Consider the following 23,861-nt stretch of genomic DNA (forward strand, 5'->3'; position numbering starts at 1 on the left):
CAGGATGCAGACTCTTCCTCAACATTGCAGAGGTTAGTATGGTGCATACCCATGCCCCCATCTCTGCCTGTCTTCCAGACTCTGTCCTTATATACCATTTTGGGTTCCTCTATTCCCCACTTCTACCTTCTAGCCATTACATGTGGCTTCCCCATGGGCTGCTTTCCTCCTTTGCCAGCCCTTAGCTCAGATATGAGATTCCCTGATATTTTTTCATGAACTCATAATTGTTATCTTTCACATAAGAAATAGAGTATATGTGTAGACCCCTAAATCTATGCAGAGGACTGAGACCTTTTGGAAATGAAACTCCACATCCTTAGAACTACAGGAAGGGAAGGAAGAAAAGCAAGTGCCCAATCCATGCCTTCCAGAGTTTAGACTCCTGGCTTTACCAAGTAACAAGAGATTGAAGATGAATATCTGGGGATATTTTAGAGTGAAGCAAGCCTTCAATAATTATATACACAGTAGATGCTCTATTGATGTATATCGAGGTGAACTGAACACATGGGTAGGGGAGCAGGTATGTGGTTTCTTATGATTGGAAATAAGATTTGGGGGTCATTGGATGTCTTGGTGTTCCATAAATAATTGACTTCCTACAACTTTTTGATGATGCACTGCCTCCCTTTTAACAGGGCCTTTGGTTTCTAACCTAATCTTATTTGGCATGATTTTCTAAGACATGCCAAATAGAGCCTTCAGGTTTCTGTGTATTCTGGTATCTGGATATGTCTGACTCACTTAAGGGCTTTCATCCAGTGACAATAACCATACCCGATGAGGTCTCCATGTTAACAGAGCTTAAATGTTTGCTACCCCCTCAGGCTCTTTGGGTGATGATTCAACCAAAGGGAAAATGGGAAGTGAAAGTTTGCAGCCCCTCCCCTTCTGACTCCAGTGCTTTGCAATAGGGCTACTTTTAATGTGCTTGGCAACAATTAGCTCTTGAAGCTGCAACAGCTGCACAATGCTGATGCTCTCCAGATGCAGCAAACGAATTAAATCATGCGATAATTCAATTGGAAAATTGGGTGTAATTATGGAGAATGCAGAGTCTGCTAGTCGCCTCATGGTGACTTGGAGTTCTTGAAACAACAGTGATGCAGGCTACTCAGGAACTGATATGGGTGTTTGCAGAAGTCTCAGCCCCCTTTCTGACACTGATGGCATTGCCTAACTCTGTACTCAGTTAAGAGATATCTGAGTGGCACCAAAATATCTCCTTTGTAACTCCAACACTTTTCACATCTAGACCACCCTTCCTGACGTGATAGTGGCTATACTTTGAGTGTCTGCTCACTGAGAACATGTAAAAAGAGCAAAGGCTAAAGTCTCTAAGGACTAGCAATTCAAGTATTAATCAAAAAAGCTAAAGTAAGAGAATTGTAAATCATGATACCTTGAACATTCTATTTTAACTAGAAAACACATACATATATATTAATATGCCAATCTTTTGATGTAAGGCCACATTCTAGGTCTGGGTCTTCTGTGTTTTTATCTTTCTCACATGAACCATACCCTTAATGCATTGGTTATAATTTCCAGTTTGGGTTTATGTGAAGGAGAATAAGAACCTAAAGGGATTTGCAGAGCATTTTCAATAGCATCTTCTCAGAGATATTTATGCTTTTCTTTCCAAACTTTTATAGTCATTTCACGCCCAATTCAAAGGCCTTTGTGTACTGCTGTGCAGTTACACCCTACACAACTTGAGAAGACATGATACACAAGGTGCTCCTTGGAGTTGTGCAGTGACAACCTGAGAGCCATTCTCAGTGTCCCCGCCTCATTGAATAGCAACTTCTTTTTTAGTGGCTTGCCTTTATTAAATCTTCCCAAAGCATTCAATTGAATTTTCATAGAAATAATTGCTCTTCCCTTGCACTGCAACTAAATTTTGTAATTACCATAAATATTTTTTAGAACAAATACAACAGGCTCTTGGGAAGCTAGCATCCTAACGGATAGCTGTAGAAGTATGCAAGTGTGCTAGGGAACAGCCTGTTGGCCTCGAGCATACAGGCTGCCACAGGCATCAATCAAGATACTTTACAGAGGGAACACAGTGAGTTGGTAAAGTGAAGGTTAATTAAGAGAGCTTCTACTCTCCTGTGAATTTAGTGATGCTCTTAAATGAATTTGTATTTTATTCTTCACTATTGGATCTATATATTTTTTAAAATAGTACCTAGAGATGTCAGACATTTTAGCTTTTTAGTTCACAGATCAATTTTGGGATTCCTTATCATAACTCCCCAGGCATCATAACCTTCAGGTTAGAAATCCCTGGCTTAGGGTCTCCTGCCTCTAATAAAGTAGAAAATGATTGAGGTTGGTTAATAAAGTAGAAGTTCTCTTTGCATAGTGTGATTTAAAATTACAGGGAAGAATGGTGAAGGTGTCTACTGAGAGGTACCCTTTTCCATAATGAAAGTTTCCTGATACGATATTAGGAAGTATATATCTGAGAGAGGGGCTGAAGGTTAGGCTGATCACCAGTGGCCAATGACTTAATCAATTATGCCTACATAATGAAGATTCCATAAAACCCCAAAAGGACTGGGTTTGGAGAGCTTGCAGATGGCTGAACACATGGAGGTCCCTGGAGGGTGGTGTGCCCAGGGAGGGCATGGAAGCTCCATACCCCTTCCCATATGCCTTGCCCTATGCATCTCTTTCATCTGTATTCTTTTTAATATCCTTTGTAATAAACTGGTAAACGTAAGTTTCTCTGAGTTCTATGAGCTGCTCCAGCAAATTAATTGAACCCAAAGAAGGGACTGTGGGAACCCCAACTTGAAGCTGGTCATTCAACAGTTCCAGAGGCCCAGACTTGCGACTGGTGGGTAGAGGGAGATGGTGTTGGGAGCTGAGCCCTCAACCTGTGGGATCAAATGCTATCTCCAGGTAGATAGTTTCAGAACTGAATTAGAGGACACCCAGCTGGTGTCTCCTGCAGAATTGCCTGCTTGCTTGGTGTGTGGGGAAAAATATACACACATTTGGTCAGAGAAGTCTTGTGTCTGTGTCTGTCTGTGTTGATTTCTGGTGTAAGATCCAAGGAAAAACAGTTCATGTTTTTTCCCACTCTCACCCAGACAATTTGAAACCCACAAGAAACATTGGTGCTGAAGAGGAAGAAGGCCACCATTTATCCATTTGGGACTTTCTCAAATTCCTTCTCCTTTGACTCTTCCTTTGAGCATATCACATCTTGTCTTTTAATTTGATCAGAAAATAGTAGCTTCTTTAGACTTGAGAAGCACCTCATTGAGGAATAATGACCTAGAATCAGATAGGGTTCCATTCAAATCATGACTCTGCCTCTTGCTTACCTAAGTTAACTTAACTTGAACATTAGTTTCTTTGTCTGTAAAAGGGTCATGGCAACAAGTCCTCCCTAGGGTTATTGTAAAGATTAAGTACCCCAACATATCCCAAAGGACCAGATATGCATAGATGCTCAATGAATGGTAGGCAGGAGCAAAGGATAACCAAACTTTTATCAGCAGGTAAAGGAATTGGGGAATACGTAAAGTGTGAAGGACAGATGTTACAACAGAGAGAAAGAATATAAGAAAGAATAGTAAAAATAACATACAGAATTTTATAGTTAAAAAGTGAATTTCTACCCACTGAATCACTGGTATATCCCAACAGCACTATGAGACAGGATGGGTATTCATAGCCATTTTTCAGATGAGGAAGCAAGGCCCTGAGGATTAAGAGAGTTGGCCAAGATAATGGAGCAAACTTGAGACTAGACCCAAGGCCTGTGTATTCTCAAGCCCTGTGCTTTGCTCATGAGGCTACATGGTCTTCAGTTTCTGTCTTCACCACACCATCCCAGGGACTCCGTGATGAGTCCCATGCTCCAGAAAACCTACTTGTGCTCTAGGGAGAAATTACATAAGCAGTCAGTGCTTTAGGAAGCTGCTTTGGGTCTTCCAGGTCTAGCATGGCTTCCAGTAATTATTTAGAAAAAAACAAGGATGGAGGGAATCTATGAAAAAGAGAGCATGGGTCATAAGGTTTGTGGGCAGGGGAGCACTAAAAATGAAAATTGCAAGTGGAGATCACCCACTGAGGTTAGGACCTAGAGAACAGTGATGTTATAGGTCCTGAGTTGTTTTATTAGTGGATAGAAAATTACAGGAAGTGACATGTTTTGCAGAGGAAAATTTTAAAGGTCTAATATAACTCTCCAGGCATATTAAAAGACATTATTTCCATATTCTCTTTTAGTAATCAATCATGCCATTGCAAATTAAGAGTTCTTATTTTTAGCCCTATTAGCTACACAATGATAATGAAAATTGATTACAGTCACATTCCACCCCTTAAGACACTGTCAGTAAATGAACTGAAATGTCCCAGAATCAATCCATTTAAAAAATATACCAAAGGTTGAAAAAAAAAAAGTCCTCATCAATTACTCTGACATCTGTTAATAAAGAAAAGATGATGAACTGACTGCTTCTGTCATTGCTAGCTTACTGTAGGCCAAAAAAACAAGTTCTTTTGTTCCACCAACTAGAGACATCTTCAAAAAGATGAACGGACTAGGACTAGAAATCAGAGACGTGTCTAAAAATACCACTGGGAGTATGCAAAAACCAAGGAGAATAAGCTATGTTTGTCTCTGATATATCAAACTTCAAAGTCTAAGAAGGTTCTGTGTATTTAAGAAGATTCTCCGGATTAGACTTAGGATGTTCCTGTAGGTGGAAACTTGGCAATGTTGGGATATTGTAGAAAAGCTGGTAGGTGAACATGGTGACATTAATGAACTAGGGAAGGCTGGGCGTGGTGGCTCACGCCTGTAATCCTAGCTCTCTGGGAGGCCGAGGCGGGCGGATTGTTTGATCTCAGGAGTTCGAAACCAGCCTGAGCAAGAGCAAGACCCCGTCTCTACTAAAAATAGAAAGAAATTAATCGGACAACTAAAAATATATAGAAAAAATTAGCCGGGCATGGTGGCACATGCCTGTAGTCCCAGCTACTCGGGAGGCTGAGGCAGTAGGATTGCTTGAGCCCAGGAGTTTGAGGTTGCTGTGAGCTAGGATGACGCCACGGCACTCTAGCCTGGGCAAAAAAGTGAGACCCTGTCTCAAAAAAAAAAAAAATGAACTAGGGATTTGGAAAAACTGAGAGCTGCACCTTTTATGGACTTAATTAATGGTTTTGTGCTTTATGACTTTGGAAAGATGTCAAGATATCCAATAAAATAGTAAATGATTATATAACAGCTCTCTATGGCAGCTTTTCCAAGCCAATTTCTCAGGTACTAGAACAGATACTGAAGACAGTATCTCAGGAGGTCCCACACCAACACTGAGATGTTACTAACAACAGATTCCATGAGGAACTCATCAAGTCCTCCCTTGCACTGTTCTGAGCTGAACCCAGGAAAGCTTGGAAAGGCTCACTAATGACCACAAAGGGCAAGAAAAGAGTCCTCCAGGTCTCAGGACCATGATCTCTGGACTCCCCCACCCTCACCTTGGAGTAGTAAAGTCTCAGCTCATTTCAGAGATCAGGCTCCTTAAAACGCAAGCTCACAAACATGTATTGTTTTCAAACAATTACACAAGTTCTGGACATTTTTTTAAAGAAAAAAATTGAAAATAAAGTATAGAGATTCATTTCTCTTTTCTGAAGGATTGAGTTTAAGCAAGTTGGAAAAAAGCCAGTCTAAATCTCAAGTTTCTTACTACATGTGTCTCTATACTGTTGACATACCGTCAAGTGTGAGCTGGAGCCTGGGTCAGAGGAGTTGAGCCTCTGTGCTTCTAAATGCCTATATCTGTATCTATATCCACAAACAACTTCCTCTAAGAGTATATAATTCTGTCTGAGGGTCAAAAGCACATGCATACATACAGATTCAAATATACAGATGAGACACAACAGAAATTTTCATGGTGATGGAAGACTTTTTTTTCTTTTTTTCCTTGATTATGGGGCTATGTGTTTAGCAAAACTCATGGGAGTGTACATTATAAACAGTAGATTTTAAAAAGTGTACATTTGTACATTAAATACTACTATATGAGTATTTTTAAGCCATCCTACCTGAGGCACTTTCAGTTTCTATCCTGTAGAATGCTAACGACTGAGGCTGTAAGGGTGTATTTATACCTGGCTAACATGTATATGTGGTTCTTCCCTTGAGCAGGGGAATATATTGAAAGAAAATGTTAATATCTCAATTCCTAGCTAATGTAATAGTACTGCTAATATTCATTAAATAGTTACTTTGCGCCAGGCATTTCTATGTGACATATGTACATTAATGTATTTAATATAACAACCCCAGGAAATTGAAACTATTATTATCTCAATTTTACACATGAGGAATCTAAAACACAAAGAGGTCAGGTGGTCTGTTCACAGTCAAATAAGTAGGTAGTAAAGCCCAGGACACAAAGCCAGGCAGTCTGGGTCTGCACGTCTTGTGGGGACACGCAGATTCCAATGAAGGGGAGGGACCAAACCACATGCACATTGTGCAGAGGTAATCCAACGATTTTAAGCCCGCAAGTCCCCATGAGAGGCTTCATTGTTTTTGCTCCTCATCCTCCATCTCACTAATCCATCCCTTTTCACATGAAATAAAACTGTTCAGAGAACAAATCAGGGAAACTTTTTCCTATGTACAGAAGGAGCACGGTGTCTCCTTGGTCTGCCTCCTCACTTTCTGCTCCCCATAAAGTGCCCACGCACAGTATTGACCAAGGACTGGGACATCAGTTCTGGGAAGCTTCCAGCTTGAAGCAAGATGTGTGAAATTACAAGGAGGATGACCCATCTGGGTGGATCCTCTACAATCCAGTGCCCCTGCCCTGACACCCACTTACTGGTGGCTTTCAGATGATCAGTTGTACCTCAAAGTCTTAAAGGAGCAACGGGCTAAGGTGAATGCTGGTGAGGAGGGAAGCGACACCTGGACTGCAGAGATAAGACAGGAAAACAAGGGGTGGAGAGGCAGCTGTGGTGGGTTAGAAAGGGCACTTGACTGGGAGTCTGAAGTCCTGGTCGTAGTACTGGTTGTGCCTTTCAGCAGAAGTGTGACTCTGGATATGCTACTTCTCTGACCCTCACGACCTCATCTATAAAATGGGATAGCACAGCAGAGTTGTTGTGAAGGCTAAAGATATGTCTTTGAAGCTGATGTGTACATTGTAAAGCACCCTGCAAATGTGAATTAAAATGGCAGAGCACCAACCAAAGATGCCCAGGTGCAGAAGCTAGGGGAGCTGGGACTGCTGACCTGGAGGGGCCGTGATTATTTTTTTTTCCAAAAATGCCCAGGTCGACAAACACAAAACAGCTCTGCTGTCAAGAAAAAAAAGGTGGGTAGGTATGTTTGAAAGTCACTTTTGAAAGAGACCTTGAAGGAAGGGATGGGGAATGTTGGGGGTGGAGAGAAACTCCTCCCAGCGAGACAATGAAAGATGACAAGTTAGGTCACGGTGGCTGAGGAAGAGACAATGATTTGTTGTCTGACTCTCCAGCCACGATGGCACTGTAACTAATGAGGTTATTCTGGTTACAAAGGAAGCATTCAGCCCCCTAATGAAAAACTCTTTGGCAACTGGTGTTAGAGAAAGAAAAAACAAACCAGCAGCTTATTATTAGCCCCATAGCAAGTTAATTAATTTTTGCCAGTCACTTCAGGTCACTTGCTGGACCGAGCATCTGTCTCCCTCAACTGAACAGCTGGCGGGATGGCGGGCGTCTCTGTGGGCCATGCATGTGTCTTGTTCTGGGACTAGGAGGTGGGGCCAACTACAGGCTGAAAGCGATTGAGCTTCCAGGGTTGTCCCCGCTCTTCTCCCCACCATCCACTCATGCCAGGTCAAAGGGTTGTAACTCTACAGCAAACAAAGGAAATGAAAATACTTAATATGAGGTTATGCATCCCTCAAACGAAAAGTAGCCTGATGTGGTGCAATGAGCACTGTATCAGCCTGCAGAAGTCTTAGTCCAGGCTACAGCGCCACCTCTGCCACTAACTAGCCTGCAGCCATGGTAAGGTTGCTTAACCTCTCTGGCTTCTCTTAGCTCACCTGAACTGCTCACCTGCATGGAAAGATGCTTATCTGGTATCTCTTCTAGCATTATGAAATTTGAGTTAATAAATATATCCTCTCTTAGAAAAATGTCAAATATTTGCCAAATACTACTGAACAACTTTTTCAGAAAGATGGCAGTGGCTTGGGACAGCCCTTGTTCAGAGGTGGGAGAGCTAGTGCTGAAAAATGTGCTCAAATTAAACACCCACACAGAGTTGACCTGGCCTCAAAAAATACTAGCATTTTTTTTTAAGGATATGTATAATATGCAAGTACGATGAGTGCCATTTTATTTAGTATGCATATTAATGCTAGTATATTTACTTTCTAGGGTGGATTAAGTGATACAAATTTTCTTAATTATGTGTGCTGCATACTATATAATATACATATATAATATTTATTACATACTCACTCCCAGAACAGACCAAGATAAAGAGGTTCATAAACTACACAGATGCACAGGGACCATAAGTTTAATTCCCTCTTTGAGCCAGTTTAAGCTATTGTTTGGTTGCTGTGGTTTTTATATCTCTCGTATTTTATTCAAAATTATAAAGTTTTCACCAAAAATAAGAAATCAAATTGGGAAAGGGCTCATTATCTCAAGCCGACCCCATGTATCTCACTGGGCTTTCAAATTTGTTCTTGAATAAGAGATGAGGAAGTTAAAGCCCTTGTTTTAATGCTCAGCCCATACTCTGGAGCTGTGGGTTTCCTCTCTGCTCTTCTGGCCTCTCCCAGCACTCATATTCACTGTCAAGCCTGCTGCAGGTAGTTAAAAGGAGTGATTGGGATCCTCTAAACCCATTCAAACAAAAAAATTAGTGACTGATAGGGAGATTTGCCATTCCACTGGGAACAATGCTGCTTAATGAAATAAGTGTTGCATTTATAGAGAGCATTTCAGATCCTGTGGCAAATTGGTGGGTGTGGTTCCCAGGAAGGTAAGCATGTACAACTGACACCACTACACCTAGGAGTGGGCTCCTCTGCTTTGGGAAGGGGGGCTGAGGAGATGGGACAGGGACCCCATGGTGAGCCCTTTTTCTAGAACTTCACACTACCGAGGGCCTGGACTTGTCACAAAACCTGGTCACACACTTCATGTGAGCAGCCCTCCTTGAGGAGGTGAGACGTTCCAAGCACTGTGTTTTACATCAGGGACTGACATTCAGAGAGGTGAAATGAATCATCCAGTCTCTCAGGGCTGAGGCTACACCCAAGATATTAAGTTAAACAAACAAACAGCTCCACCAGCCTCCTGCATAGACCAACCCATCTTTACATTGGAGAAATATCTGTCCTCAGGGACCAGGCATTTCTGAGGATCCACTCCAACTCAACTCATTGTCTTAGTCCATGCTGTGTTGCTATAACAGAATACCACAGACTGGGTAATTTATAAAGAAAAGAGATTTATTTGGCACATGGTTCTAAAGGCTGGGAAGTCTCAGATTCAAGTGGCCGCATCTGGTGAGGGTCTTCTTGTAGCATCATAGCATGGCGGAAGGTGTCATGGGGTGAGAAAGGGTGAGAAAGCTTGAGACAGAGAGAGAAAAAGAAGTCTAAACTCCTGAAATAACTAACTCACTCTCATGATAATGGTGTTAATCATCTCTGAAAGGACCCACCTCAACACTGTCACAATAACCAGCTGATTTCAACATGAGTATTGGAGACGGCATTTAAACCATGGCACACACATACTTGGGATGTGTATTCATTTCTAAAAATTAAATTTATGTACCATTAGATTGGGGGTTAGGAAAAAAATTTAATTTATGTATGTAGTTTGTATGTATATTTATTTTGGAGTCTTAATCCCTATAAATGAATGTAAGCAATTTAATCAGTCTCTTAGAGGTGTCCCTTCTTTTTCTTCTTGTCTGCAGCACTTTCTGTTCTTTCCCATCTTTTCCTTTGGTCTCATCTTTCCTCCCCTAATTCTGTGCTTTCTTCCTTTTCCTAGTCCTAATATGGCTCTTTCTTACATATCCTGTTTGCGTATGTTATTAGTTAGAACCTGTCTATTAAAAAGATTGGAACCCCTCTTTCAGGATATAAAATAAAACAGCCCTTTAATATATACGGTTTTGGGAGGAAGCTTCATCCTTTGAAAATAAGCCACTGATGTGCCATGGAAGATGGAGGCATGGAGCATCTGTCCAGAATGGTCCCTCTGGGGCCTGAGGCCCAGCTGGGGCTCTGCACCCGTGGGCTCCCAAACATGCTTGCTGACCGGCTGTATGATTAAACTCCCATCCAGAAAATGCAGAACCAGCTGAATAAGGAGAGTGTATGGACTGACCATGAACACAAATCAAAGAACATTTTAAATCCTGAGTCATCTGCACCCAATTTGTTCAGAGGAGTTTGGAATGAATAGCCCAAGAAGAATGGCCAGGCAGGTAGGCAACTCATTCTGGGCTCAGCTATCCCCTCTGGAAGTCGCCTGGGGGGGCGGGGCCAGCCCCTGGATGCTAGCCACCCGATTCTGGCAACCCTCGGGCCAAAGCCTAGCACTGTGCCCTCTCTCCTTTCCAAGGGAAGAGAGTGGTGGAGATGGGGTGCAATGAGGAGGGAAGAAGAAAGACACAGAGGAGGAGGTAAGGGCAGAAGGGGGTGAAGGAAACCAGGAGAAGTCTGGGGATAAGGAAAGGAGGAGAAATAGAGAGAAAGGGCCAAGGGAGGTGGGGAAGGAGGGCAAAAATGGGTGGTCAGAGGAGTGGGCGGAAGCAGGCAGACAGGCAGGGGGCCAGGCAAGGCTGGAACTCTCCTTCTAGTTAGGAGTGAGCACAGCTGTACCGAAGTGCACTGCTTTCTTCCCTTCGGGATCTTCTCAGTTTCCATTGTTTCCCCTAACTTACGTCTCTTCCTGAGTGTGATTACGCAGCCCTTCCACACTCCGCCTTGAAGTACTGCTTCAGCCATCAAGGCATAGAAGAAGGAAACTACCACTGCCCTCATGGAGACCGTGGTGCTCACCCCGCTTCTCGTTTGGTGTACTCCTCCCGTGAAGTTCCCACTCGGGACATCTGCCTGGGCAGCCAAAAGCACCTACTGCCTCTCTTCTCTTCTCTGGCTCCTTGCAACATAGTTATGGAAAGACACCAATATTTACTGAGTGTTAAGCATTCTTCTAGGATTCTAGATACATTGACTCATTTAAATCTCATCACAACCCTATGACAAGGTATTATTTATTCCTATCCTATAGATGATAAAGCCAAGATTCAGAGAAGTTAAGTATCTCGACCGAAGCCATGCAGCTGCAGGGAGCAGAGGCAGAGGAGCCCGCCTCCACTCTCTCCAGCATGTCACGCTGACCCTCCCACTCTCCCTCTCCTCTGCCTTAGGGGCTGGCCAATGGGCTGGAGGATCAGATGAGACAGGCATTGTAATTCTGCATTGATGTTGTGATTTGTCACAACCCCAGGGTCCACCACAATGTCTGGCTTATTACACTTTCATTGAATGAATAAGTGTTTCCACTTCTATGATTGGGATAAGAATAGTTTATGGTAATGTTGGGAGGACATACGGTGTGAAATCACTTAGAACTTTAATAAGAAAAATAATAATGACTATTTAGGTCTTACAGGTGCTGTTCTAAGGCCTGTCATGTATTAATCAGTTAATCTTCACAATAATCCTATAAGGTAGGACTCTGTATTTGCATCGCACAGATGAGAGATAAAGTAACTTTACAAAGGTCACGCAGTGAATAAATATAGAGTCAAGATTTGAACTTAAGCTGTCTGACTCCACAGTCCTTGTAACCGCTCTGTACTTCATTATACACTTACTGACATGGCCAGTCTGTATCATTTAGAATACACATAGCAGAGAACTGAGGCCCAACAGAGGCCAATGTAAGAAATGCCCCTATCTGCCAAACTGTCATGTATTTATCAGCTATAATACTTTGTCTATTATCAGTATCTTTTCAATTCATATGTAACCCAAAAGTCACCTAGGGCCTGCCTCCCTGCCCTTTGAGGTCTATAGAAGATGAGTGTGACTCTCCAATTCTATACTTTAGGTATGTCTAAAATTCTCCTTAAGATTTCCAAAATTCCCAGGTGTTCACAGCCACATCTGACATCAAATTTGCAAATTGTCTCATTTGTCCCAATTTCATGTACGTTTCATAACAAGTTGAATCAAAAGTGAAATTTGGCCCCTTCTTTGAGTTCTACCCAAAAGGCTACTCACTCAAAGCAATTTGTGTGTTTACTGTAAGATTCGGGATGGGAGGGGCAGAACAATAAATTTAGAGAAAGAATTTACATCGGAGGACTATAAACAACCTCAAAATGAACATTAGGCACTCCAGTTCCTACAGTTACAACTGTCTGTCCTGTAAGAAACTATCAGAGATGGCTTCACTGGTCCTCTCTCCCCTCTCCCTTCTTTCAGGAAACATCCTTTCCTTATTTTCCTGCAGAAATGTGGACATCTATGACTTCAAATCTGCCATTTTCCCCCAAAGCAATTGATATGAAGATATTTTTCCAAATAAAGATGGCTTCCTCCCAAAAGGAATTTGGGTGCCCAGTTTTATAATACAGTTTTTAACCCTTGGAACGTGTTTGTACCTTATCACTGTGACGAAACAAGTACCATATATTTCATTGCTATATATTTTCCTCTAGGCCTAGGAGAGTGTTCAGCAGTTCGTAGACAGTGCGCAAGAGCTGTTTTATGGTTGACATGGAATCAGCGACTGAGTCATATGTTGACTCATAGCTAAGTTTGACTATTAGACTAATACTCCCTCCACTGAACACACTCTCTAAACAACACTGACTTCTCATAAGCCTATGTTCAACTGCCACCGTATTTCCTCAAAGGGCAATTCATAAATCAGAGCAGACAGAACTGTGGGCCTGATTTCCCCATTGAAACTCCTAATGTTCATCTTCCCAAGCAACCATAAAACATAATTCCAAAATGACCTAGTGATTATGTCTTGGGGACATTGAAAAAGATTTAAGTAAAAATGTCTTGATTATGCTGACAAAAAATTCTTTCATGAAGCCACATTCTTATTAATCACTTCAGGTGAGTGAATATAAACATAATCAGTAAAGGTTTAAAGGAAAAGATTGAAAACAAAATTCTTGGTCCAAAAGTGATTGCTTTCCCACCCTCTCTCCTTCCTATGAGTCTCCTACTCTCCCCTGTCCCCCATTCTTTCACCGACTTTTACCCAGAAAGAGTGCAAACAGTGATGGCATCTGTGAGACCCTGGAGCAACTTCCCTCTACTGAGTTTAACCTCATGGGGACCATTTCAAGAGGACCGGATTGTATGTTGGGTGATTGACAGTTGTATCATGTGTCTAAGACATATTGAATATCTTCTCATAACAGGCAATGCGTCACACAATATCTTCATCTAGTTTTCATTATCTTTTGTTAGATGTTTAAAAGAAAACACAGGACAAGATCTAACTTTGGAGGTCAGAGATTGTGAAAGTTGAGACTGTTCCATGTAACAGTACAGAAAGATCATAGCTTATAATTCTGGTCTATAACATAATATAAAGGTCAGGATATTTACAATGCTTCTCTTTAATGTTTGCCTATATGTCAAGTGGGAAAATACAGAAACATTTAGCTCCATGCTGAAACCACCCTGAGAAGGACTTAGTAAAACCTTTCTTTGTTATGCTGAAACATAACAAAACAGGAAGGCAGAAAAAGAGGAACATAATGTCTCTAGGAACCCCCTTGGTTTCTTGGTACCTCTTTTACTTCTTTCTGATTAGTATGGCTTTCCCAGCTCTTCCCCAGGTAAAACCCCTGGATATATTTCTCCTACCGATGTCATTGTTCCTATTGCCAATATTTCTGAGGGCCAGGAGAAATGGCCATGGTGTTAGCCCACTAGGGTTTCACTTCTACAAGCAAAGGTAGCAATGGTGAGAATGGTATTCCAACTACGGTTCAGAGGCTTGATTTGCAGCAGCCTGTTCTAGAAACTTTTTGTGGGATTATGAAAAACCAAACTCTCAATCTGCAGTTTCGGTTTCAGAGCTCCATTTATTAGATGATTGCATCTCTAAATATACAGTAGCCCAAACTATACAATTAAGTTAATATTGATTCTCTTTTCTTCAGCTTCCAGAACAGACCTGAGACTCATAGCCGTCTTTCTACCCCCACTTCCATTTGGGAGTGGGTTTTGGTCTTCATCTGGCTCTTGAGTAGCCTCTTATCTGGCCTTCCCACTCTTTCCTCATTTTCTTCCTCCATCACTATCAGAGTAATCTTGGTAAAATGAGATCTGGCCAAGTCGCCCCTCTGTTTATAAAACTATAAATGTCTTCCAATTCCCCAATAAAGTCTGAATTCCTTAATATGACTTTTAAGGTCCTCTTCACAAGCTGATTCTAAACCTGTCTTTCCATCCTCATGTCCCACCTCACCCCACCCCTGACTGCCCCAGGCCCCCACCATCAACAGTGGCAGCTTAAGGGTTTCTGACTATTGAGCCTTTACTCTGTGCTCAGCACAGCGCTATGTTCTATATGGACAACCTTCTTCATCCTCGCAACAACACTTAGAGTTGACATGACTACTGCTCTAGTCTTCCAGATCATTACAGAGGTTCAGAACCTGTCCAAGGCTGCCCACTAGTCTTCATCCTCTGTCTAGATTACCCTTGCTTGTCTCATCCTATGTAAAACTCTATCCTTCAAGTACCTGGTCAGATATCACCTATTCTTTGAAATTGGCCTTAGCAAACCCTGAATCTCCCAACCCTTCCTTTCCCCCATCCAGTTTTCTTCTGAGCCTCCTCTGTTGTTTTCACAAACTGTTGTTTAAACTTGACTACAGCAATGATCACTGCAAGTTCAATGTGTCTGCCAACTAATCTAAACCATGGTCTATCCTTTATGTCTAGTATGGGCCTGTCACATAGGAGGCACTAAATAGCTGATTATAGCATTAAGTGCTGGGCTCCAACGTGCTGGTGGGCTCCCAGGTGCTGAGCTTGAGAGGGGATCTATGCAGGAGATAAGGGCAGGGTGACAAGAATGGGTAGGACTCTTGGCTAAGGTCATTATACCCACCTCATCACTCAGAATTAGAGTTGAAATTAATTCGAGCCCTGTCTACATCAACAGGGCTTTTCCTGGGACCCAGAACAAAGCTAAGCCTGAGATTGGACGCTACATAGACTTGCATAGACTTGCTAGCTTTCAAAGGATTTTTTTCTTCATTACGGCACACAGATAAGATATGCTATGAATTTCACTCACGTAAGAGCAGCCTTCTCTTCTTCCTGAGAAGTAATGAAATAATTAAATAGAACTGCCCCCTGACCTGAAACTCCCTGCCCCACACCTCTCCACTCTGATACATGGCGGTTCCTCATTCCCTTCTGCCGTCCTGCCACCATGCTGAAGTTCACGGAACAGTGCTCATCTCTAGGCCATTTTCAATTAATTTCCTGAGTAAAATTTCATGAGACACTATCAAACCTTTTGCTAAAATCAAGATATATTACATCTACTCTATTCCCTTAGTCTACTAATCAAAAAAGCAATCAACTTTGTCTGGCATGATTTGTTCTTTTAAAACCCATAATGCTTATTGCTCATAATTCCATTATCCTAGATAGTATTTTTTTTTCCTCTTAATATTTGTTCCACTATATTAACAGGGATTGAATTACTAGATGGTTGTTTCTAGGATCCCTTTTTCTCCCCACTGCTTTGAAAATTTGCTACCTAATTTGAAACTATCAACAAAATGGCTTTTTATTCTGTCTAATCGTAGAATAAGAAAGGGGCTTCCAGAAGTCACTTGGTCAATGCCCCTGTTTTTTCTCAAGGCTCTTGTCGCCTTTTTGAACCATTCCAGACCACTACCCATTATTCAGTGTCTCCCAAACAGGAGAGTCTGAGGCCTCTTTTGATAAACGACTCAATGATTAACCTGTAACCTTACGCTCAGGAAGAACTTCCGAATTTCTCATCCGGGTCCGTTCTCAACAAGGATGTGAGTTCCAATCCTGAGTGTGCCATTTATTAATCTAGCTGTGTGGCTTTAAGCAAGTCACCTTATTCCTTTTTTTAATGGGAAGTACAGGAGAATTTTTAGATAAAAATATTTTTAAATGTTATATTTTTCTTTAGTTTTTAATTACAAAAGAAATGGGTGAAAAAACTCTAATGATACAAAAATGTATTCTCCTCCTAGATCCCCAACCAAAATCCTTCTCTCCAGAAGTAACTGGCAATAATGGTTTGATATATATGCCTCAAGCATATTTTCTACACCCGAATAACATAATAACACAGACCAAAGAAAGGCCATAATATGCAACGTTGTTTTATAACCTACATTTTTCACTTAACTGTATATATCAATATATTTCCTGTCAGTACATATAATATTTATCTAAAATTTATTTGTAACATGTATTATCTTTTGTAATTAAATTTGTTATGAATAAATCCTAGTTAATTTGGCCAGTCCCCTGTTGATAGACATTTAGAGCAGATTCCAATTTTTCTCTATTCCAAATAATACTGACAACAAACTACAATAGTGTCTGAATAATTAATGAAAATCAAGTAAAGGAGAGAGAACTGTGAGAACCTGAGAGTTACCCATGAGGGCAGGCTGCCTCTCCCTCTTCTTCTCCCCCAACCTCCCCTACCAGCAGAGCTTGATGGGACAGGGACCTGCAGGAGGCCCCATCCCTCATCACCTTGAAGGGCGGGATGGCCCAGGGGAGCATCTTTCTCTCACCCAGTGTGAAGTTCACCTGGGAAACTTTCTAAATCCTCCTCAGACACTGCAAGCTATAGCCTGATACATGCTGCTGTTTATGCCCCGCATGTCCTTGGACGATTCTTCAACTTCTCTGCAGCGCAGTTTATTTATAAAATAGTGATAATCTTTCTGAGTGTAACTATCTGTGTCATTTACTGAGTATTTACTGCATGCCAAACATTGTGCCAATGTGAACATTAGTACATTATCATGTTTCATTCTCACTAAATCCCTTTCAGGTAAGTGGTATGAATCTTATTTTTTAATTGGATTTTTAATCTTATTATTGAGTTGCAAGGGTTTTTTATGCATTCTGGATACAATTCCTTTATATGGTACATGATTTGCAAATGTTTTCTCCCAGTCTTGTGGCTTGTCTTTTCATTTTCTTAATGGTGTCTTTTGAATTTTGATAAAGTACACTTTATCAATTCATAATTGATTGTAACTTTAGTGTGATATATAAAAACTATTTTCCCAGCCCAAGGTCACAAAGGTTTTCTTTTTTCTTTTTCTCTTTTTTCCTAGAAAATGTATGGTTTTAGCTTTTACATTTAGGTCAATGATCCATTTTGAGTTAATTTTTGTGTATGTATAGTATGAAATCAGGGTCTAATTTTATTTTTTGTATGTAGATATTTAATTCTCCCAGCAGCATTTCTTGAAAAGACTATCTTTTCTTCCACTGACTTGTCTAGGCACCTTTGTCAAAAATCAATTGATCATAAATTAAGGATTTGTTTCTGGAATCTCAATTCTATTCCATTGAGATTACATATATATTTGTATATATGTAAATATATATATAAATATATACATATATACACATATATACACATATGTACATATACATATATACACATATGTGTATATATGTATATATACACATGCATGTATATGTATACATATACATGTATGTGTATATATGTATGAATGTATATACATATATATACACACAAATATATATATATATATATATATCTCCTTGCCTTAATATCATACCACTTTTATTACTTTGGCTTTAAAGTAAGTTTTAAAATCAGGTAGTATAAGTCATCCTAATTTGTTCTTTGAAAAAATGATGTGTTCATTCCAGGTCCTTTGCATTTCCATATAAATTTTAGGCTACAAAAAAAGAAAAGTCTGCTGAGATTTTGATAGGGATTATAATATTGAATTTATGGATCAATGTGGGGAGAAATGCTATCTTGAAACTATTGGTTTTTCATTGCATGAAAATATAATGTCTTTCTTTTTATGTAGATTATCCTTAATTTCTTTCAGCAATGATCTGTAATGTTCAGTGTACAAAGCTTACACCTCCTTTTGCTTAAATTATTTCCTATTTTCTTCTTTTTGATAATCTTGTCAATGAAATTGTTTTCTTAATTCCCTTTTGGAAATTGTTTGCTGTTAGAACATAGAAATGCAATTGAGTTTTGCATACTGATTTTACATCTGTAACTTTGCTTAGTTCATTTATTGATTATATTAGTTTTTATTTTTTTGTAAATTCTTTTGGGATTTTCTACCTACAGGATGATGTTACCTGCTAATAAAGATAATTTTATTTTACCCTTTCCATTCTATATGTCTTTAATTTTTTTCCTTCCCTTCCTTTTCTCCCTCTCTCCCTCCCTCCTTCCCCTTCGTTGTGCTGGCTAGGTTCAATGTTGAATAGAAGTGATGGAAACAGATATCGTTGCCTTATTCCTCATCTTGGGGGAAAGCTTTTAGTCTTTCATCATTAAGTATGTTGTTAGGTGTGGGTTTTTCATAGATGTCCTTTATCGGTTTGAGGAAGTTCCCTTCTGTTCCTAGTACATAAATTTTATCATGATCTTGGATTTTATCAAATGCCTTTTCTGTGTCTATTGAGGTAATCGTATGGCTTTATGTTCTTTAACCTATTAATATGATTATTATATCCATTGATATTTGGATGTTAAACCAGCCTTGCATTCCTAGGTAAATTCCACCTGGTCATAGTGTATCATCCTTTTCACATGTTGCTAGATTTGATTTGCTGCTAGTTTGTTCATGATTTTTACATTTATGCTCATGAAGGATATTGATTAATGATTTTCTTTCCTTGTGATGTATTCATTTAGCTTTAATATCAGGGGAATAGTGAGGGGCCTCACAGAATGAGTTGAGAAGTGTTCATTCCTCTATTTCTGAAAGAATATGTCAAGAATTGGCATTATTTCTTCTTCAAGTATTTGGTAGAATTCACCAATGAAGACATCTGGGTCTGAACTGTTGGTGAAGATTTTTAATTATTAATTCAAGTTCCTTACTTATTATAGGTCTATTCGGATTTTTCTATTTCTTGAATTGGTTCTGGTAATTTGTATATTTCTAGGAATTTATCTATTTCATCTAAGTTGTCAAATGTATTGCCAAAAACATATTTATAATATTGCCTTATAAACTTTTAATTCTTTGGAGTCAATAGTGATGTTCCTCCTTGCATTCCTGACTTGGTAATCTGCATCTTCTCTCTTTTTTCCTTGGTTGGTCTAGCAAAAGATTTGTCAATTTTATTGATCTTTTCTAAGAACCAAAATTTTGTTTCATTGATTTTCACTTTTTTTTGTTTTCTATTTAATTGATTTCTACTCTAATTTTTATTTCCTTTCATCTGTATGCTTTGAGTTTCCATTGATTTTCCTAGCTTCTTAAAATAGAAACTTAGATTATGGATTTGGAACTTTTCTTTCATTCTAATACAGGCATTCAAAGCTACACATTTCTCTCTGAGCATTTTTTAGTTTCATCTAAAAGTTTTGATGTGTTTTATTTTAATTTTTACTCAGTTAAAATATTTTCTAATTTCCAATGTGATTAATTTTTTCACTAATGTATGAATTATTTAGAATCTTATTTAATTTCCTAATATTTAGGGATTTCTCTGTTTTTTGTTGTCAACTTCTAATTTATTTCATTGTAGTTGAAAAATGTATATTGTATGATTTTAATCTTTGTAAATTTATTCAGACTTGTTTTATGGTCTAGCACATGGTATATACTGGAGAAAGCTCTCTGTGCACTTGAAAAGATTACTGTATTCTGTAGTCATTTGGTGGAGTGTTCCATATTTGTCACTTAGTCTGAATTGGTCGATACTATTGTTCGAGTCTTCTGTATCATTTTCTGCCTGGTTGTTCTACCATTATTGAAAGTGGGCTATTAAAATTTCTAACTATAATTGTTAAATTGTCTGTTCCTTCTTTCAATTCAGACAATTTTGCTTCATGTGTTTTGAGACTCTGTTGTTAGAAGCATATACATTAATCATTGTTATCACTTCCTAATGAATTGACTCTTTTATCATTATAAAATATATAAAATACCCATTTTTACTTAGAAATATTTCTTGCCTTAAATTTTATCTGATATTAATATAGCCACTTGAACTTTCTTATAGTTAATTATTTGCATGATATCTCTTTTTTTATTCTTTTACTTTCAATTTATTTGTGTCTTTGAGTCTAAGATGTGCCTCTTGTATAAAGTATATAGTTAAATCTTACTTTTTTTTTCTTTTATTTCAGCATATTTAAATCTTGCTTTTTTATCTAGTATGAAAATCCCTGGTCTCCTGTCTTTTTTGTTTCTCTGTACTTTTGTTCCCTGTTTCTTCCCCATTTTTTGTGCTATTATTGTAATATATATACACACAATCAACACAACAATACAGTGTTATAATTGTAGATTTACATAATTTTAATGTCTTTTCAAGATGTTAAGGGAAGAAATGAGAAAAAGGATGTTTGCATCTTTTATATTAACTCACATATTTACCATTTCTGGTAGTTTTCATTTCTTCCCTTGGATTCAAGTTACTTCCTGGTATTATTCATTTCAGTCTAAAGGACTTCCTTTAGAATTTATTGTAAAGCTGGTCTGCTAGAAACAAATTCTCTTGGTATTTGTTTATCTGGGAATTATTTATTTTTGTCTTCATTTTTAAAAGATAGTTTTGCTGGATAAAGAAATCTTCTTGAATTTTTTTTTTTTTACCAATGCTTTGGAATATGTAATTTTACTGACTTTTAGTCTTTATTGTTTCAAATAAGAATTCAGCCATTAATCATATTGATGGTCCCTTGCACATGATGAGTTATTTTTCTCTTACTGCTTCAAGATCTTTGTCTCTAGTATTCAGTAGTTTGATGAGATATGTCTAGTATAGATCTCTTTGAATTTATTCTAGTTGGGGTTTTTTAAGCCTCTTGGATGTGTAATTTGATTTTTTTTCCATCAAATTTGGCAAGTTTTAGATTATTATCTCTTCAAAAAATTTTTGCTCCCTTTTCTTTTCTCTCTTTCGGGACTTCCATTAAACATATATTGGAATACTTGATGTTGTCCCAGAGGTCTTTTAGAATCTGAGCATTTTCCTTCAGATTCTTTTCTCTCTGTTCTTCAGATTGGAAAATCTATATTGGTCTATCTTCACACTCTTTGATTCTTTCTTCTGACTTTTTAAATCTGCTTTTGAGCCCCAGTAGTGAATTTTTATTTCAGTTACTCTACTTTCCAACCCAAGACTTTCCATTTTTGTTTTTTTAAAAGGTTTGTTTTTTCAGTTAAGTTCTCAATTTTTTAGTTATTGTTGATCATTGTCATACTTTCCCCTACTTTTTAAGCTGTTTTTTTTCTTTTTGGTTGTTACTCCTTGAACATATTTACAAAAGCTGCTTTTGTGGCTTTGTTTTCTAAATCCAACATCTGAGTACACTCAGAGACAGTTTCTACTGGCTTTTTTTCTATTTGGCTTTCTTGAGTATGAGTTACATTTTGTTTCTTTGCATGTATCTTGATTTTTTTTGTAAACTGGAAATTTTAGACAATACATTGTAACAACTCTAGATTCTGATTTTCTCCCCCGAAGATTGTTGTAGGTCCTTTTCTTGTTATTATTGTTTTATTCTGTTTTCTTTGTTAGTTTCTCTGTTTAGTTACTTGAATGAGCTATGTCTTTGAAATCTGGGCTCCCTGCAGCGTGTGGCTGCTGATGTCTCTGCTGGTTCTTTTTCCGGTGCTTGCTTTTATTTTTAAGCCTTGTTTTGTACAGGTAATCCATGTGTCCCTTAGTGATCTACAAATGTTTGGACAGATGATATGCTTAAACACCTTAAATCAGTAAGACTTCTGTCATCTGTCAATAGATCTATGTGTGGGTAAAGGAATGCATTTAATTTTTAGGGTGTTGAGTTCTTTCATGTCTGCTCTGTATATGCACACAGCCTTAGGATTGGTTAAAGGTTGTGGCTAGCTCAGGCCCTGTCCAATCTCCAATGGGAATAAATACCCCTATAACCAGAACCTCAGGCTAGTGATATGCTGGATATAGAAATCCTGTAGTTCTTCTTCCACCCTGCCTCCACTGCACACACCTCTGAGATCATCACTGTCACCTGGGACACTCCTGGGAATGTGCATTGCCCCCCAACCTCTCCAAATCAAATGAGCCCCCTTTGACTGTGGCAGAGAAGCTGTTGTTCCTCTTTGTCTACTCCATTTTTGGCAGGCCCTCCGGGCTTGACCAAGTTGGATAGACAGGAGTAGCGCTAGGTTAGGATAACACAGACTCCTACTGTTCTTACCTGAAGTTCAGCAGTTCTTAAAGCATAAATGTTTCTCAGATTGTTATATGTATTTGGAAAATTTTTAGAACAGTGAACTGGTTATTTTTGTCAATTTTGTCCAGACTGATAGTTGCTGTTTGAAGAAAGAATTTGTCAACCTCTTCACTTGGCTGTAGCTGGAAGTCCTACCTCACTGCATGGATGTCTGTTTCTGAAACTACTCCAGGGGTGGTTGTGAGATTTATACGAGGTGATGTATGATAAGTGCTTGCTGTAAAGTAACCCATTGATAAGCACTAACAGCATCACTGCACACAGTTGAGGGCTTGCTCCCTGCATAAGTGTGTTGAGTGAGGGCTGAGCGGGGCTGAAATTCAGCTCATGCTGTACTTGTCAAGGCAGGAGTCCTAACACTGGGCTGCACCTACCCATAATAGAGGCATCTCCACCCAGCAAAGGCACATTTTTACCCAACTCACACAGAGGTGCCTTAAAGCCTACCTGTGTCCCTGAACATTCACTCCTATTACTTTTTCTCTCCTCAACTCTCCTCCCCTTTCCTGGTACAGGCTGAGTCCTTTAGCCAGAGTTGGCCCAACACTGTCACACAGATGGTCTTTATTAATATCGTGCCCTTTAGTTCTTTCTCCTCTACTTTCATTTTTTTTCCTTTTCCTTTTCCAGGGTAAAATGAGCTCAATGACTTTACTCATATAATTATCAAAGCATGAATTTTTTTAAAAAGTTGTAAGTTGCTCCTTGTTCTGCTCGTGTGGGGATTGGAAAGAGTATCGATAATTAGGTTTCCTGCCGACAACTCAATTTCTAAATCTCTCTGAAAAGACAGAGGACCCTTCAGGATCCTTCTTTCACTCCATCTGGGCACTTGACTCCCTTCTGAGGGATACTGTGTTTCCATCTTGTCTTTGACCTCAAGAGTACGGAACCCAATTGATTCTACTTATTTTTTAAAAAATATTTTTTCTATCACATGAGGTTTTCATTTTAACTATTTCTTCATTTAAAAAGGCTTCTGGAATTTTCCTAACTCTCTTATCAATTTAAGCAACTAAGCTTGTTTCTCTAGCAAGCAATGTTTCCGCAATATATCCTTATACATGCATCACACAGAAGGCCGACAGGTGTCCGGATTTGTTTTTATCAGTAGGGTGAGCCCATTAGCCTGCATGGCAGCCAATTCTGCCGATCCTGCTTCAAGAGTTATGGATGGTTCTTTTTACTTAAGATTGCTTTGGCTATACGAGGTCTTTTCTGGTTCCATACAAAGCGTAGAATTATTTTTTACAGATCTGTGAAGAATGATAATGGGATTTTGATAGGGATTGCATTAATTCTGTAGATCACTTTAGGTAGTATGGACA

At 39.1% G+C, this 23,861-nt stretch overlaps 1 protein-coding gene across 1 annotated transcript in view; it reads right to left on the reverse strand.

Moving 5' to 3' along the window:
- The window catches only part of ALK (anaplastic lymphoma receptor tyrosine kinase), a 702,002-nt gene that overhangs the window by 444,246 nt on the left and 233,895 nt on the right, over positions 1-23,861 (reverse strand). The gene's annotated exons all lie outside the window — the stretch shown is intronic.

Source organism: Propithecus coquereli, unplaced genomic scaffold (assembly GCF_000956105.1).
Source record: "Propithecus coquereli isolate 6110/MARCELLA unplaced genomic scaffold, Pcoq_1.0 Scaffold39, whole genome shotgun sequence".
In the NCBI taxonomy this organism is placed as follows: Eukaryota; Metazoa; Chordata; class Mammalia; order Primates; family Indriidae; genus Propithecus; species Propithecus coquereli.